Consider the following 17,150-nt stretch of genomic DNA (forward strand, 5'->3'; position numbering starts at 1 on the left):
ATCTCTCCTCAGGTTTTGTCTAGGGCATGAGATGTGTTAATTGGCCTCCATGCTTTGATTAATTTTTGTTTTGTTTCATCTACTACTCCTCTCCCCACAGTCCTGATACAAGCTCTGGTTCCTGATGATGTTCGGCCTACTCCACCTGTGGAAAATTCAAGTAATTGGTTTATGGTTATTTGATAACATGTTTTTGCAAGTATCTCTTACTCTTTTTTGGAAGGCTGTCTATGGGATGTTGGATTTGGACACCACATTGCACTAATGGTGCAGGTTTTTGGGCGATTCTTCTTGGTTCAATTTTCTAGAGTCGGATATAATTGGTCTATTTCAGTTTTTGACTCCCCTTTGGTACAAATTTATGGGCTCCTTGGTGTCTTGGCATGTTCTTCTTGAGGAGATAATTTTTATGATGTCCATTTTTTGTAATTTGTTGTTGCTCCCCGATTGATAATAGCTACTAGGCTCCCGATTATTCTCGAGGAAACTTCTATATAATGCAACTCTTCATTTTATAACCAATTGAGTTATATTTAGTTGAGGATCTTTTGTATCTAGATATGTCCTCGGGGACCTCTATATATAGGCCAATTTGTATGGGGTTGGATGGGATTTCAGATCAACTAGATCTAGCTATTTTGTAAGGGTAGATTAGTTATTTGGTTAACATATAAGGTGACAACTGAAGGTTTTCTTGCGGGTTCTTTCCTACCGGTATGCCTTTTGAACCCGATGTAAAAATTTCTAAAATTAATAAAAAAATTTAGTGCCTTGGCCACTTTTATGGAAAAAAAAATGTTTATTTAAATAATGTAATGTTTCTCTAACTTTTCAATATGCAAGGATATCATAATATAATGACTGTCAAAAGGCAAAATAAAATGGCAATACAATAGTTATCTTTTTTTTTTAATTTCTTTAAATAGGTTTAAAGTAAAAAGCTTTTTGATAAGAATACAATAGATGTTTCTTAAGAAGATTAAAGAAGATTATAGTAGGCTAGATTTAATGTATTTCTTTCCATTTTTAATGCCAGATAGTTAACTATAGGAAAAGATTAATTTATCTACTTTTATTTTCTGCATTTTTTTTTGAATAAATGACAGAAGTAAATAAAATTACAGCAGCACTATAATAGTCTAGAAATCATTTAAAAACTTTAAAAATACAAAACTATATTCCTCTAATATCTATTTAAACATATTTTGCATTAGGATATAAATAACTAGGACTAAATGTTATTTCCAACTTACTAACATTCATGCTTTCTTTGAAATAAATTAACTTATCTATCTAAATTTCCTACATTATTTAAAAAGAAAAATGACAGATTCAAATAAATGATAGCAGCATTAACATAGTTTCATTTAAAAACTATATCACCTAGTTAAATACAGCATAAAGAGATAGAATGCCTTTCTTTATTTTTAAGAAATAAAAGCAATAGATTTTAACTCAAACTATATAAAGCTTAACCCATAAATATATATTTCATTTTGCAATAACAACTTAAAAAAAGAATGCATTTCTTAAAAGAATACTTGAATACAATATGTCAACCTTACAAATAGGTGAAATACCCAACTAGCCTCTCATTTCTAATAAATAAGGACTTAAATAAATAAATACATTATTCTTTTGCAACTCAAATAAATAATATTGTAGCAACTCCTAGCTTTCCTTTTTCTTCTTTTTGAAGCAACCTACATTATAAATCTTAAGGTTGTGACCATGGAGGACTCACCTCCCAACCTAGTCTTACTAGACGCCACCCCTGAGCTTGGAGAACCAAGACCTAGATGTCTTACACTCAAGCAATACACATACAAGCATGGAAAACACACAACAAACATATTCCCATCCCAAGGCTAAACATCATCACATAATGTGATTTTTACATGGGTGGAAGTGGACTAAGTACCTTGAGGACAAACTGCAAAATAGTAGATCACAAGCCATCTCATGGCAACCAAGAACACATCACAAGTCCATCTTGACCCAACATCCTTATGACCCCCAAGGTACACATGCCATAGTATCTCCCCTTATGACCCCCAAATGCGTAAACAAAACTATGCAACAAGGGTCACATAAACAAACCCTTGAGATCACTCTCTTAAAGAGAGCCTCTCACTCTAAGGCTATCAAAGAACCTTCCACCCCCAAGACCACTCTACCCTCCCAAGGGTAAGATGGCCTTGAATACTCCCAAAACACAAGTAAATGCATAACCAAAAACAAGAGAAATATCACATATATATCTTCACAAATAAAACACAAGGCAAGAAAACAACTACATTCAAGCAATCTTTGAAAACAAAGTTTCAACATACAAAGTAAGAGATTGAACCAACCTTGAATCTGCCAAGGGTTTACAAGGGATAGTTTGGAGAAGAGAAACCCAAATCCACACTTCTTTCCTTTAACACTTAGCCAAAATTTCTATTCTAAACTTGTTTCAAAACTACAAGATCTAGTCTACAAAGATGGAGAGTGGGTGATTAACTTCCTAAGTCTCAATCCCTTGCCTAAGAAGGCTTCTCTCACTCTTTCCAAACCTCTTGGGTAGAGTGAGAGCTCACATTGTTTGGTCTTCCCAAATTCTTACACACTCTCTAACCAAGGCACCTCAAAAAGGGGAATGGAATGGGAAAAAAGAATGACACATACCAAGAAGGTTATCTGACCAAGGAAGGCTCTCCTAAAGATGAAATCCACCCATCTTGGGAAACTCACTTTTTGGAGAGGTTAAATAAGTCCTAGTGAGTGGACACATGGCCAAATTTGGCCTTCATCCATAGGTACACCATATGGCCCACTAAAAATGCTCCAAAACTGACTCTAGGAGTTTGTTTAACCCTTTGAAAGTCCACCCAAAGTTAACCTACGGGTCAACTCTGAGTTGACCCTCCTAATGGCTCACTATCCTAGGTTTACTTGGGACCTTCAAGGATAATTGGAAATACAACATTGGTAAAATAAATTCCTCAAAAAGAGGCATGACAATGCCAACTCAACATAAAACACGTGTCAAGTGACACTACAAAAAGAATTCCACATCACAAATACACACATGAAAATTGTCCCTATTGAAATTTATAAATTAAACAAATTACCAAATTGAACACTCATGAAAGCATAACATTTAAAAATTGAAATACATTTACAAATGAGGGGTTGTCTCTCCAGATAGACAACCCCTGGCTTCACAATCACACGTAGACCTAGGCTTGATTCTCCATAATATTTCCATGGTCACATGGATAATTTTCCCATGCATTTCAATTAGTAATTCCCAAATAACCTCATATAATATTAAACACATAAATAAGAATATGAATCAATCACTCCACATACAATTGACATCATACAAATCAATTTACCATATATCAAAGGAATCCACATAAGCAATTATCATAATCCTCATAAATATAATCCATTCATAAGATATGCATCATATCTATAGCATCATAATAAAGTCCTGCAAATCAAATAAATCACATAAACCATCTCAATGTTATCGTATCCTAGAATCATATAAAATTCTATATCCATAATGCATAGAAATGAAGCATCAATATATCAATGTTATCCAATCCTGGGATCATATAAAGTTCTATATCCATAATGCATAGAAATAAAGCATCCATAATAGTTCCAACATGAAAATCATTGAAATGCTAGGATGGGTCGGGGTAGGGCCTCACACCAGAGACCCCTGATGAGTGTCCTCAAGTCCATGGAGAGAAGAACAATGGATGTGAAGATGGATCTGCTAGTATTTGCAAGCAAGATGGAGCCTGACACCATGATGGAGTGGATAGACTCCTTGGACAATTTTTTTGAAAGTGAAGACATACCATACCACCAAAGGGTGAATATGGCCCAATCCAAAATGAAAGGGGTTGCACTGACTTGGTGGACTTTCATCCAATGGCTTTGGTGAAATAAGCCTATGTTCCAATGGACTACAATATCCAATTGCATAGGAGGAGACAAAATTTGACACAAAAGGAGATGGATGTGAGTTCCTATACTAAGGAGTTCATCAAGTTGTGTGTGAGGACCAAGGTGAAAGAGAGTGAATTTGAGAAGGTGGCAAGGTATCTCAATGGGTTGAGATTTACAATCTAGGAAGAATTGAATCTCCACACCCCAGAGATAGTCCAAAAGTTCTTTTGATTGGCACTCAAGGTGGATGAGAATTTGAAGAGAAGGTAGGATCAAAATGGCAGAGTTAAAGGGAGACATCAAAGAGGAGGAAGAGGCCCTTTCAGAGGTAGAGGAAATGGTTTTGGATACTAGGGAGACTCTAACTAAGAAGGCAATAGAGGATAGAACAGTTACAACCAAGGAGGGGGCTACAATCCAAGAGGAAGCATTAGGGGTAGGAGACCACCCTCTAGAGGAAGATCCCAAGGTAGAGGACCTCCTAGATGATACAACTACAACCAAGAAGGGAACATGGCCAATAGATGTCCAGAGAAGGCTTCTAGCTCCATGGTAGAAAGGAGAAGCAATTTGGTGCAGGAATCTGATTGTCAAAGTGTGGCAAGTGCAAACACTTATCAAAGTGTTAATGCTCCTGATAGCTATGGCTATCTTGAAAGAGAGGAGGCTCTGATGATGAGGAGACTAGTAACCACCATGAAGGTACCTGATAAGGAGCCTACACAAAGGAAATCTCTTTTCAAAACCACTTGCAAGGCAAGAGGAAAGGTATGCAAGGTTCTGATAGACTCCGCATCGACTAAAATTTTTGTATCACTTGAAATGGTAAAAAATCTTAAACTTAGGAAGCTGCCTCACCCTTACCCCTATAAGGTCTCATGGCTCACCCATGGTCAAAAAGTAGTTGTGGAAGAATAGGCTTGGTGGAGTTTCAGATTGGATCTTACAAGGATAGATTTCTATTTGACATAACTAAAATGGATGATGCCATCTCTTGTTTGGAAGACCATGGCAGTATGACCTGAAAGCTCATCATGATGGGTCGAGAAACACCTACTCAATCACCAAAGATGGGAAGATGATAGAACTCTTACCTCTGATAGAGGAAGAGATGGAATCAAAAGGGAAGGATACAAGAGTGTTGATAGTAGAAGGTAAACAATTCATGAAGGAGATTGTAGAGAAAGGTGTAGTTTGTTATGCCCTCATGCCTAGTCCCAAGGTGACAAGGAAAGAGCAGTTTGTAGAAGAAAAAGGAGGACCAAAGAACATAGACCTGGTAGTTAGACAGTTGCTTGAGAAGCATCAAGGAATCATCTCAAATGGAATGCCAAGGTCCCTACCACCAGTGAGGGACATCAGTTATTTCATAGATATAATCCCTGGATCTACTCTCCCAAACAAAGCATCCTACAAGCTCACCCCAGACCAGAATGCAAAAATGGCAAGGTAGATTAAAGAGTTGCTTGAATCAGGACTGATTGGAAAAAGTCTAAGCCCATGTGCAGTATCTACAGTCCTTGCACCCAAGAAAGAAGGAACTTGGAGGCTTTGTACAGACTCAAGAGCCATCAACAAGATAACCATAAGGTATAGGCTCCCAATCCCTAGAATAGAGGATTTAATTGATTTCTTAGGGAGTGCCAAGTATTTTACAAAAATGGATCTAAAAAGTGGATACCATCAGATTAGAATAAGGCCAGGGGATGAATGGAAGACTTCTTTTAAAACTAATGAGGGTTTGTATGAATGGAAAGTCATGCCATTTGGGTTGTCCAATGCCCCTAGTATCTTTATGAGGTTAATTAATGAAGTTTTGGTGGAATTCATAGGAAAATTTGTAATAGTATACCTAGATGATATCTTGATCTTCAGTCACACAAGGGAAGAGAACCTCAAACACATAGATATGGTTCTCAAGAGGTTACTGGTAAAGTAGGTTTGAGGAGTTGAAGCCTTTTACTCATCTTGAGTAGGCCTAAGCTTAGTGAATTTGTGTGTACTTTCATCCAAGGTGTAGAGTCCTTCCTGGCAGGACCCTTGTGTCTAGTTAGGGGGTCACTAGCCTAACCTTGTTTTGGCTTGTCATTAGGAGTTTGGGTAGGCCTCTACATCAAGTCGTATAAGAGAAACTAATAATAAATTTGGATAAGTGTTTGTTCATGCAGGAGGAGATCATCTACTTGGGTTTTGTAATCTCACAAAGTGAATTGAAAATGAACTAAGAGAAGGTAAGTGCTATACTACCTTGGCCTACACCTAGAACTATGAATGATGTCTGAAGTTTCCATGGGTTAGCAAATTTTTATAGGAAGTTCATAAGAGGATTTAGTCATGTTTGTGCACCCATGCTTGACACCATAAAGGGAGGACAAAAGTGTAGGTTTAGTTGGACCAAAGAGGCAGATGATTCATTTGAGACATTGAAGAAGAAGGTTGTAGAACAACCAGTCCTTGCCTTACCAGACTTCAATAAGATATTTTAGGTGGAATGTGATGTAAACCACATGGCTATTGGAGCAGTGCTCAGTCAGGAAGGAAGGCCTACTATTTTTTTCAGTGAAAAGCTAAATGATGCTAAGTGTAGCATAGGAATTTGGAAATCATCACAAACAAATATAAACATACTAATCATTAGCTCAATCACAAAAGCTTAAAGGTAATGATCTATCCTAATTACATTCAATAGAGACATAAAGATAAAACATTCAAAAAGATTATGCAAACCAGATGTAAATCCAAATGTTTCCTTCATGCGGCTCCATTGTTCTTCTTTCCTCTCCAAATAGCTTTGTTGTGGATCTCACCTACTAGTGCATGATCAGGATATGAAAGCAAGTAGACAAGATGATTGCTCAAGAGTACTCAAAGCATGATTTGACAAAATGATTATAAATTTGATAATCTGATTAGGGATTAGATTGAAGAAATTCATCCAATTTATAGACAAATTGGAGAGATGGATCAAATTAGCATGATTCAATTCAAATAGAAATTGCAAATCAATTATGTCAATTATGACAAATTTATGACAAATTATGCACCTTCTATGCAAAATTTGTTGATTGATGATTTATGACAATTTATGACAAATTTCTATGTCAAAAATTGATTGATTGTCAGTTATGACAAATTTCTATGTCATTCCCATGAAATTAGGAGAAAAATAGGAGAGAATTGAAATTAGGAATTAGAAAATAGAAAAATTGATGAAAATTAGGAAATAGTTAAATTAATTAATAATTTGCCATTTATTAATTAATTCACAAAAAGGAATAATTAGCCAATTAAATGAACATTTAATTGTGACAAGAAGACTTAGGATAAAATAAATAAATTATTAATCCTAAAGGGAGAAATGACAAACAAGGTTAAATGATTAAATCACAAAACCCTAGAAGATGAATTAGGTCTTGATGAAAGATAATTGACTCGATTTGATTCTGATTAACAAAGGACCAATGTGATAAATGATTTGATTGATAAATACACCAATTGACGAGGAACAATGACTAATTGATCCAAATTTACATGATTGAGAAAGACGACGATCGATGACAAATCGATCGCAAAATGACAAAATTGACAAGAGGACAAGGATTGATGACAAAATTGACAAGAGGACAAGGATTGATGACAAAATAGATTGCAAGATGACAGGATTGAAAATTACCACGATTGATGACAAATCGATCGCAAAATGACAAGATCGAACATGACAATGACCGATGACAAATCGATCGCAAAATGACAAGATTGAAAATGATAAGGAATGATGAAAAATCAACAAGATTGATAAGAGGACAAAACCCTAATTAGGATTGACGATGTCCAAAATGATGACAAATGAGCATGCACATTGATGCGATAGGATAAGATTGATCAAAATCATGACTGGCTAGTGTTGTCGACAAGACCAAATTTGAGAGCGAGACAACTGAAGAATGTAGAAGAATGACTCGATGCTCGCAAATGATAAAGACCAAGTGTGTGACATAGGAGAAATGTTAATGCGACGCAAAAACCTAAAATGAGGCAATGCACAAATGTTAAAGTACGATCCCGCAAGCGTTGACCATTTTTAGGTGTCTACATTTTGCCCCTCTTTGAGACAATGCGATTTTAAGCGTTGTTTCAAAGAACAATAATAAAAAATGCCCCAGACGATAATAATGACATATGCACCTACTAGTGCATGATCATGATATGAAAGCAAGTAGACAAGATGATTGCTCAAGAGTACTCAAAGCGTGATTTGACAAAGTGATTATAAATTCGATAATCTGATTAGAGATTAGATTGAAGAAATTCATCCAATTTATAGACAAATTGGAGAGATGGATCAAATTAGCATGATTCAATTCAAATAGAAATTGCAAATCAATTATGTCAATTATGACAAATTTATGACAAATTATGCACCTTCTATGCAAAATTTGTTGATTGATGATTTATGACAATTTATGACTTGGAGATGCATGCTCTAGTACACTCTAGTACAGTCTTTGAAGAAGTGGAGGCACTATTTATTGCCTAAGGGGTTTATACTTTTTACTAGTAATCAGGCACTTAGTTTCATAAATAGCTAAGAGAAGCTAAACTACTGGCATATGAAGTGGGTAGTGACCCTGCAAGCCTTCACATTCACCCTCAAACACAAGAAGGGAATCAAGAACAAAGTTGCAGATGCTTTGAACAAGAGGGTCTTAACTGTCAACCATATTAAGATGGAGAGTGTTGGTATTGATTCCTTGAAGAGTATGTATGTTTTTGATGAAGACTTTGGAGAGATCTACAAGGTATGTGAAGCTTTTGGTGACCGGTATCATATTGAGTTTTCTAAGTTTCTGATACAAGATGGATTGTTGTTCAAAGGAGTGCAGTTGTGTATTCCTAAGTGTTCCATGAGGTTGAATATTATTAGGGAAAAGCATTGTGGAGCTATGGTAGGTCATTTTGGCCTCAACAAGACCCTAGACCTTGTGAAGAGACATTACTTATGGCCTAAATTGTAGGAAGATGTAAGAAAGTTTATGGAGACATGTGTTATATGTCAGAAAGCCATGGGGAAATCTACAAATATAGGTTTGTATCAACCCTTACCCATTCCTTCTAGGCCATGGGAGAGCATAAGTATGGACTTTTTGTTGGGTCTGCCTAGGAAAAGGAGAGGATTTGACAGTGTTTTTGTAGTGGTGGACAAGTTTAGTAAAATGGCTCATTTCTTGCCATGTAAGACTTCTTGTGATGCATCATATGTTGCAGACCTATTCTTCAAAGAGATAGTTCAGATACATGGATTTCCCCTAAACATTATTTCAGATAGAGGTGTGAAGTTCATAGGTCACTTTTGGAGGAGTCTTTGGGAGAAGTTGGGGACTAACCTAGCTTTTTCATCAACCTATCATCCTCAAATGGATGGGCAGACTAAAGTTGTCAATAGGTCATTGGGAAAACTATTAAGGTGTTTGACAAGGCAGCATGGAGAAAAGTGGGATAACAATTTATCACAGGTAGAATTATCATACAATGACACCATAAATAGGAGTACCAGGAAGTCTCCTTTCTAGATTTTATATGGCATCCACCCAAGGGGAGTATTGGGGTTAAGAGATTTACCCAAGGAAGAGTCCATTAGTGTAGATGGTGAAGCTTTTGCATCAACCATTAAAGGGGTGAATGACCAAGTCAAGTCTCATCTCCAATAATTTGTAGTGAAGTATAAGGCTCATGTTGATAAGAAGAAGATAGATGTATTGTTTAATGTTGGGGATTTGGTATGGGTACATTTGAAGAAGGAGATATTCCCAAAAGGAAAATACACCAAACTCATGCAGAGGAAGATTGGATCATGTCAGATATTGAAAAAGTGGACAAAATTCCTATGAGATCCAACTTCCTCCTGATCTTAGATTATCACCCATTTTTAATTATTGTGATCTTACACTTTTTAAAGATGGTGGCAATGAAGAAGAAAAACCAATGCAGGTTGCAACAGACAATGACATTCCAAGGCAGGAAACACCTAAGTTGAGAAAAGTGTTAGACACTAGAGTCACAAAGAAGACAAGGAATAAGGAGTACATTGAGTACTTGGTGGCTTGGCAGGACAAACCAGACTCTGAGGTAGTTTGGATGACAAGTGAGCAAATATCTAATCATGGTGCAGATGTACAAACTCTTATCTCAAGTGGGCTTGATATCTCTTCTCTTGGGGAGTATGGTATAGGAGCACCTCATAAACAAGCTATTCATGACCCTAAGGATGAAGAATAGGATAATTAGGGTGTCTTAGTGTGTCTTGTGTTTCATGTATGAAATAAACCCCACCATGTAAGCCCATGTCACAAATTAGGCAATTTGAGAAGCCAATTGGGACAATGTGGTAAAAAGGGGTAATAGATGGTCTAGATTTATGTTTGATAGGTTTTAGAAATGTTTTATGTGTGTTTGGTTGGTCCATGTATGTGGATCCAAACCTTAGAGAGTATGACAACTTTTTGTGCAAAATTGCAACAATGCAACTTTTGAGTGCAAAAGTGCAACTTTTTGTAAATCAGTTGGGAGAAGCATTTCAATGGCTCCAACCTACTCCAAATTTAGTGGTAAACTATTGGAGAGTTGTATAAGCCTTGTGGGTTTGATTCCCAAGGTTTTTTTTGTTGGAGTTGGAGTTTTGAGAAGCAATAATACACAAAATACAATAGTTTTCCTAGAAATCTTGAGTTTGCAGGAGTTGCACATGCCTGTACTAATTGATTTGAATCCCACCATCCATGAAGTAGATAGAGAGATGAAATATATTTCTTTTGGTGGAGGTACAAGGTCTTAACTATTCCAGAGTAGAGAGAACCCTCCATTTTTTTGACTGTAACCCAAAAATTGAGGGTTTGGAGAGGGTTTTGAACAAAAATGGCCTTATCTTGCACTCCAGTCCATTAGAAGACTCTTCCTTTGGAGGGATGCATGATAAGCCACTGTACTTTATTTTTTTCATGGTTTTCTACAGGGGAATTTTTTTTGTGTGGAGAAAGGAACAAGATTAGGTAGGCATCTCTATGTGACTACCTAGGACTCAATTTAGGACAATCATCATAAATTGTCATAGCATTGGATTCCAGACATGCAACCCTATAATTAGAGGTTTCTCACTATCCCCCACATGCCCATAAAGTTTTTTTTCATTTGGTGTACCAGTAAAGGTAGTTGCTTTGGAAAATAGGGCTAATTGCCCCTATTAGGTCTCTTAGCCTCTGAAGGGAACATACCTTGTAGTTATAGATCTGTCCGACCCATTTTAGGGATCAATACAACTTCCAAAAGGGTGTCTGAAAAGGTAATTTTTTTTGCATATGTGTGTGGAAAATTTTGAAGATAAGATGCATTCTATTGTCAAATAGGGCTACAAGCCGAGGGGGTAGGTTTACAAAGGAGGTATAAGGAATTGATGGTCTAAACCAAAACCAGTGTTTGAAAGAGTCCTTAGGTGACATGTGTTGGCCAACATCAAAATACCAAGGAGTAAAGGTTACCGATAAAGCATGTTTGAGGAGTTGAATCCTTTTGCTCATCTTGAGTAGGCCTAAGCTTAGTGAATGTGTGTGTAGTTTCATCCAAGGTGTGGAGTCCTTCCTTGTAGGACCCTTGTGTGTAGTTAGGGGGTCACTAGCCTAACCTTGTTTGGGATTGTCATTAGGAGTTGGGTAGGCCTCTGCATCATGTTTGATTACGCATATTGATGAAAGTTGGCTATGGCATAAGAGGTTGTGTCATGTGAATTTTGATTGCATTGTAAAGATTAATTTAACTAAGGTAGTTAGAGATATACCTAAGACTGTGAAACTTCATAATTTGGTATGTAAGGAATGTCAAATAGGAAAGGAATTCAAAACTTCTTTTAAGAGTATACAAGACAAATCTAATGATGTTCTTGATCTTATTCATATTGATTTGTGTGGTCCTACTAGAATATGAAGTTTTGAAGGTGATAGATATTTCATGCTAATCATTGATGACTATTCTTGAATGATGTGGGTTACTTTTCTAAGGGAGAAATATGAAGCCTTTGAAAAGTTAAAGATCTTTAAATCTATGATTGGAGGTCTGTTATATTTGACTCAGACTAGACCAGATATAATGAATGCAATTTGTATTGTATCAAGATATCAGAGTGATCCTAGAGAGAATCATGAGAGTGTAGTGAAAAGGATTTTTAGATATTTACAAGGAACAACTAAATATGGTTTGTGGTATCCTAAATATGATGACTTTACATTATGTTCATATACAGATGCATATTGGGCTAGAGATATAGATGACCAAAAAAGGACATCCGGTGGAGCTTTATTTCTTGGAAATAAACTTTTTTCATGGATCAACTAGAAACAATCATATACTTCTTTATCTACTGTTGAAGTTGAGTATGTTGTTGTTGCTACTAGTTGTACATAATTTATATGGATGAAGCAAATGTTGAAGGATATAAGGGTAGATTGTAATTGTGTATGGTGAAAAGTGGATAATGGAAAAAACAATATTGAAAGAATAAATGAATTCAATTACAAAATCCTAGCCTAACAACAACAAAGATCCACCATAACATATGAAGATTACCCAAGACAATGCAAATCAACAAAATCAAATAGATTATACCATCACATGTCCACTAGGGTTTGAATCTCCATTCTTCCTATCTCCATTGATCTTGCTTGATATATTTTCTCTTAGATTTTATGTGTGCACAAGAGCTCAACAAAGAACGGAAATGTGGTTGATAGTTTGATCACAAAAAGGCTTGATTGCATAAGATTGATTAAACAATTAGAATGCGTAGAATGCTTAGGTCTAATAATGAAGGAGAGTATCGTCTTATATAGAAGACACTATAAGAAATGGAGGGATAAGATTGATAGGTGTAAAAGATAGAGGGTCGGCTAGGATTAAAGGGTAGGTAGAAGAAATAAGAAAATAATAAGAGGGTAGGTAGTGTAGGAATTAAGAGATGAATGACATGTGTCATGGGTAGAAAAGGCTAATGAATTAAATAAATAAATAAATATTTATTTAATTAATAGAGGAAATGGAATCAATCAAATAAATAAAAATATTTATTTAATTTAGGAGAAGGACAATTTAAATATATAAAAGTATTTATTTAAATGAGGAAAAAAGATAGAAAAGGATAAATGAATTAATTAAATAAATAAAAATTTATTTAATTAATAGAAGAAATAGGCTAAAATAATTAAATAAATAAAAATATTTATTTAATTAGACAAGACAATTTTAGGTGTCTACATTCTGCCCCTCTTTGAGATAATGCAACTTGTCGCGTTGTTTCAAAGATGATAAGATGAACTGATACAAAGTTATCCCAAGATGAGAATGATATGCCCCCTCAAGAGATTGAATGAAAATATCTGAAAATATCGTAGACAATCTCTCGATAAGAAAGAAATGCTAGAAAGAGTTGACAAGATAGGATAGAGTGACAGTCATGGGATAAAGAAGACTGACACAGGAGACTAGGGCTAGGGTAGTCTATAAGATAGAATACGAGGGAAAATGTCCTCATTGTCATCCACACACCTAAGAGATCAGAGTGCAAAGAGAGAAAAGAGCAGTCAACAATAATGGCATTGGTACACAGATTTGATCATGTTCGCTGATATCAGAGGCCAACAGATGCAAGAGAGCTAGTGAGTACCACAAAACCTCCTTGTACCTTGTTGCATTAATTGTTGTCATAAATGCATGTTAGGCAGGTTAATAAATGCATATTAGGTATGTCGTAGAAACTTATCAAGTGGGACAAAAAAAATTAAGGTGCGTCTGCATTGGTGGCAGGCACGTCTGGGTAGGTTAGGTGCGTTTGTGTTTGGTCTAAACGCATCTATGGTTTGAAAGGTGTCTATGAAAAATGTGAGCACATTTGTGAAATGCAGAAATGTTTGTGCAGGGCAGGCACATATATGCATGACAGAGGAACGTCGATGTAATCCATGTGCATCTATGAAATGTAGGAATGTTTGTATAGTATTTAAGTGCGTTGGTGTCATGAATGTGTGTTTATGTCTTCAAGGTCGAATCGATAGTTTTGTGATAAACATACGTTGTCGATTGGATAAGCTGCTAAGAGGATACACTCAAACAAGTCCAATAGGGAGGACTAGGATAACAGATAGGGCTAGGATTGACAATTCTATGATAGAAAAAACATTTCCAATCAGGAAACTACTCAAGAAGATACACTCAAGCAGAGGCCCTAGGATAGGATAGAGTGAGGCACTTTGTAATGAATAGGGAGTACCATAGAAATTGACAATTTTGTGATAGAATATACGTTGTCAATTGGTTTAGGTTGAAATTGACAATTATGTGATTAAACATACATTGTCAATTGGATAAGCTACTCAAGAGGATACACTTAAGTAGGTGCCCTAAAAGATAAGATAAAAGAAACACTTTTTGTGATGAGCAGTGAGTACTACTAGGATAGAGTTCCATATGATAGATATAAGCACTAGGATTAAAAAACAACACTTTGTCATGAACAAGGAGTACTACTAGGATTGACACAGTTGATTTGCTTGGCTACAGGAGGACCTACTGATGTTGGAGTCATGAGAGAGATACCCTTTGACTCAGGAATTACGACTAGAGTTGACATTGGAGGATATAGAAACAATTGAGGCTATAGGATTATGATATAATATGTATATGCCAGAGTTTCGGGTGAACATGGGGTTGCTAACTGCATTAGTTGAGAGATGGCACTCAAATACATGCATGTTTCATTTGTTGATGGGTGAGATGACAATCACTTTAGAGGATGTGTATAGGATACTGTGGATCTGATCAATGGAGAGTTGGCTCCCTACAATCGAGAGGGAGATAGGGAGGCATTGAGAGGAGTGCTCCAGGATCTAGGACTAGAGATGAGGGTAGGACATGTGGCCTAGGACACCATGATAGTGACAAGATTGGCTGTATAGGTGGTGCTGGCAGGAGTTAGCAATGGGTTTCTTTGTACGGATAGGGAGACATGAGGGTTGGCTGTGGGATGGGAGAGGACTATGGAGACATTGGTGATGGAACACACCAAGTTTGCATGGGGGCCGTGTTTTTTTGGCACACTTGTATTATGAGCTGCATCACTTTGTGTATCATGGATAAGCGAGATTGGGGTGTGGAGTGACACTACTGCAGGTTTGGGCATATGAGCATCTTTCAATTATATGGCCGATACACTTTAGAGGTAGGGGACATGGGAAGAGTTATGTACATTTGTATGATATGATTACTTCCTATCCATGGATTGGGAGGCTAGAGTATTGGCGTCGAGTGATTGATGAGGTAGACAGTGTGGTATGGAGGCCTTACCAAGATTTTTGGGAGTGGGAGGATGATGCATTCGAGCTACCATATGGGTTCAGGAGTAGGTGTTTAATTGGGCGGACACCATATGTCATTGAGTGATAGTTGATTGATAGAGTATGCAAGTAGTTTGGCAGGATACAATGGATGCCACATGGCTCTGGGATGTATGCACAGACAGTGAGAGATCAGGCACATTTAGGTCCATTACTGTCTTATGATCAGGTAGTGGCACAGATACAGGAGATGGTTCCCATGCCTTGGGATATTTTGGCAAATGTGGAGGATGTAGGGATGGATGTTGAGTACAATAGAGGCAACGTGTAGTAGCAGAGAGGAGGGTAGTTCAAAGGAGAGATGGAGGAGAGGAGAGACAAACTCATGTAGTCAGAGGTAGAGGTGGACTGCCTTTATGTGTGTGAAAAAGTGAAAAGAAGTCTGATAGCTGCAGACAAAACACTTCAATTAAGTCATTACATGTATGGTTACATAGATATAAGTATGAATAATAAAACCATAACAAATTTACTAATTGCCTTCTAAAAGATGCGAGTATAAGATTGCTCTCAAATTTGTATAAGTGATACTAGTGACTAGACTACACTAAGATGAAGGATTTAATCTATATGAGCATGATATTAAGGTATATGGATGCAAGATGGATGAATAATTCAAGCAATATGGATTCAAGCAATAATGGATTCAGGAAATAATGAATAAACTAAATATGCAAAAAGCTAAAGTAAGATGAAATAATCTCAAAAAGAAATCACAATATCTTCAATGACTCTAGAGCAAAATCAACATAATAATAATCTCCAAGGTGTTTCTCAAATATCTCTGGGGTGATTTGAATGAGAGCTGAAGGCTAAATTTATAGATACTCACAAGAGAGATCAAGAAAAAGCACAATTTAGAATTAATTGAAATACTTGAGAAATCAGGTTTAGTTAACCTTGAGATAGATTCCAATTATAGTTTAATTGAAATGCATTCAAATAAGAAGTTCAAGTTGCATTAGAAATAAGAATTAATTAATTCTATGCACTTGTGATAAAAATAGGTAATTCCATGCATATTCTTTGATTTATTCAAGAAAAGAATCTTTTCAATGCAATTGAACTTCTTTTTCTCAAAAGCTGTGAGTTCCAATTTTAGAGAAAGCAATTAATAATTCCTTTTAATTTCTTTTTTGATTTCAAGTTCTCAATTTAGAAGAAGAAATAATATCTCAAGTTTGATTTCTCTCTCAATTCAATTCTTTTATTCTATTTTCAATTTAACTCTTGCTTTGTGATTAATTCCTCTTTTGTAATAAATTAATTCCTTTTTTATGATTAAATGGCAAATTTATTAATTAATTAAATATGCTAGGATATTTAATAAATTAAATAGGATAATTGATCAAAATGATATTCTTGGAATGATTTAATTAATTAAACAAATATTTAATTAATATTGAGTAATTCACTTGCCATGTGACATTTGATGATTGAAGAATTAATTAATATGCTCAAGATGGATTTAATTGCCTTTGGTTAGGACCTTGGTGACGTCGAGATTAGGGGCCCATGGTTTAAATGACCAATTTTAGGGTATTAAATTTGCCCCTCTTTGAATTAATGTGTGAGCAGTGCGTTGGTTCAAAGAATAGTTGATGTCTAGGAGATGTCAGTTTTGAACTTGATTGATCACGAACTAGATGAAGAGTGAGGTGTTTAGCTTGATTTGAAGAGATGAAGCTGAACAAAGCTGATTAAAGTGATACTAATCCTAAAATTGATTGAACTAGGAACGATAGAGAGCAAATATACTGAACTTGA

Source organism: Cryptomeria japonica, chromosome 6 (genome assembly GCF_030272615.1).
Source record: "Cryptomeria japonica chromosome 6, Sugi_1.0, whole genome shotgun sequence".
NCBI classification, from domain to species: domain Eukaryota; kingdom Viridiplantae; phylum Streptophyta; class Pinopsida; order Cupressales; family Cupressaceae; genus Cryptomeria; species Cryptomeria japonica.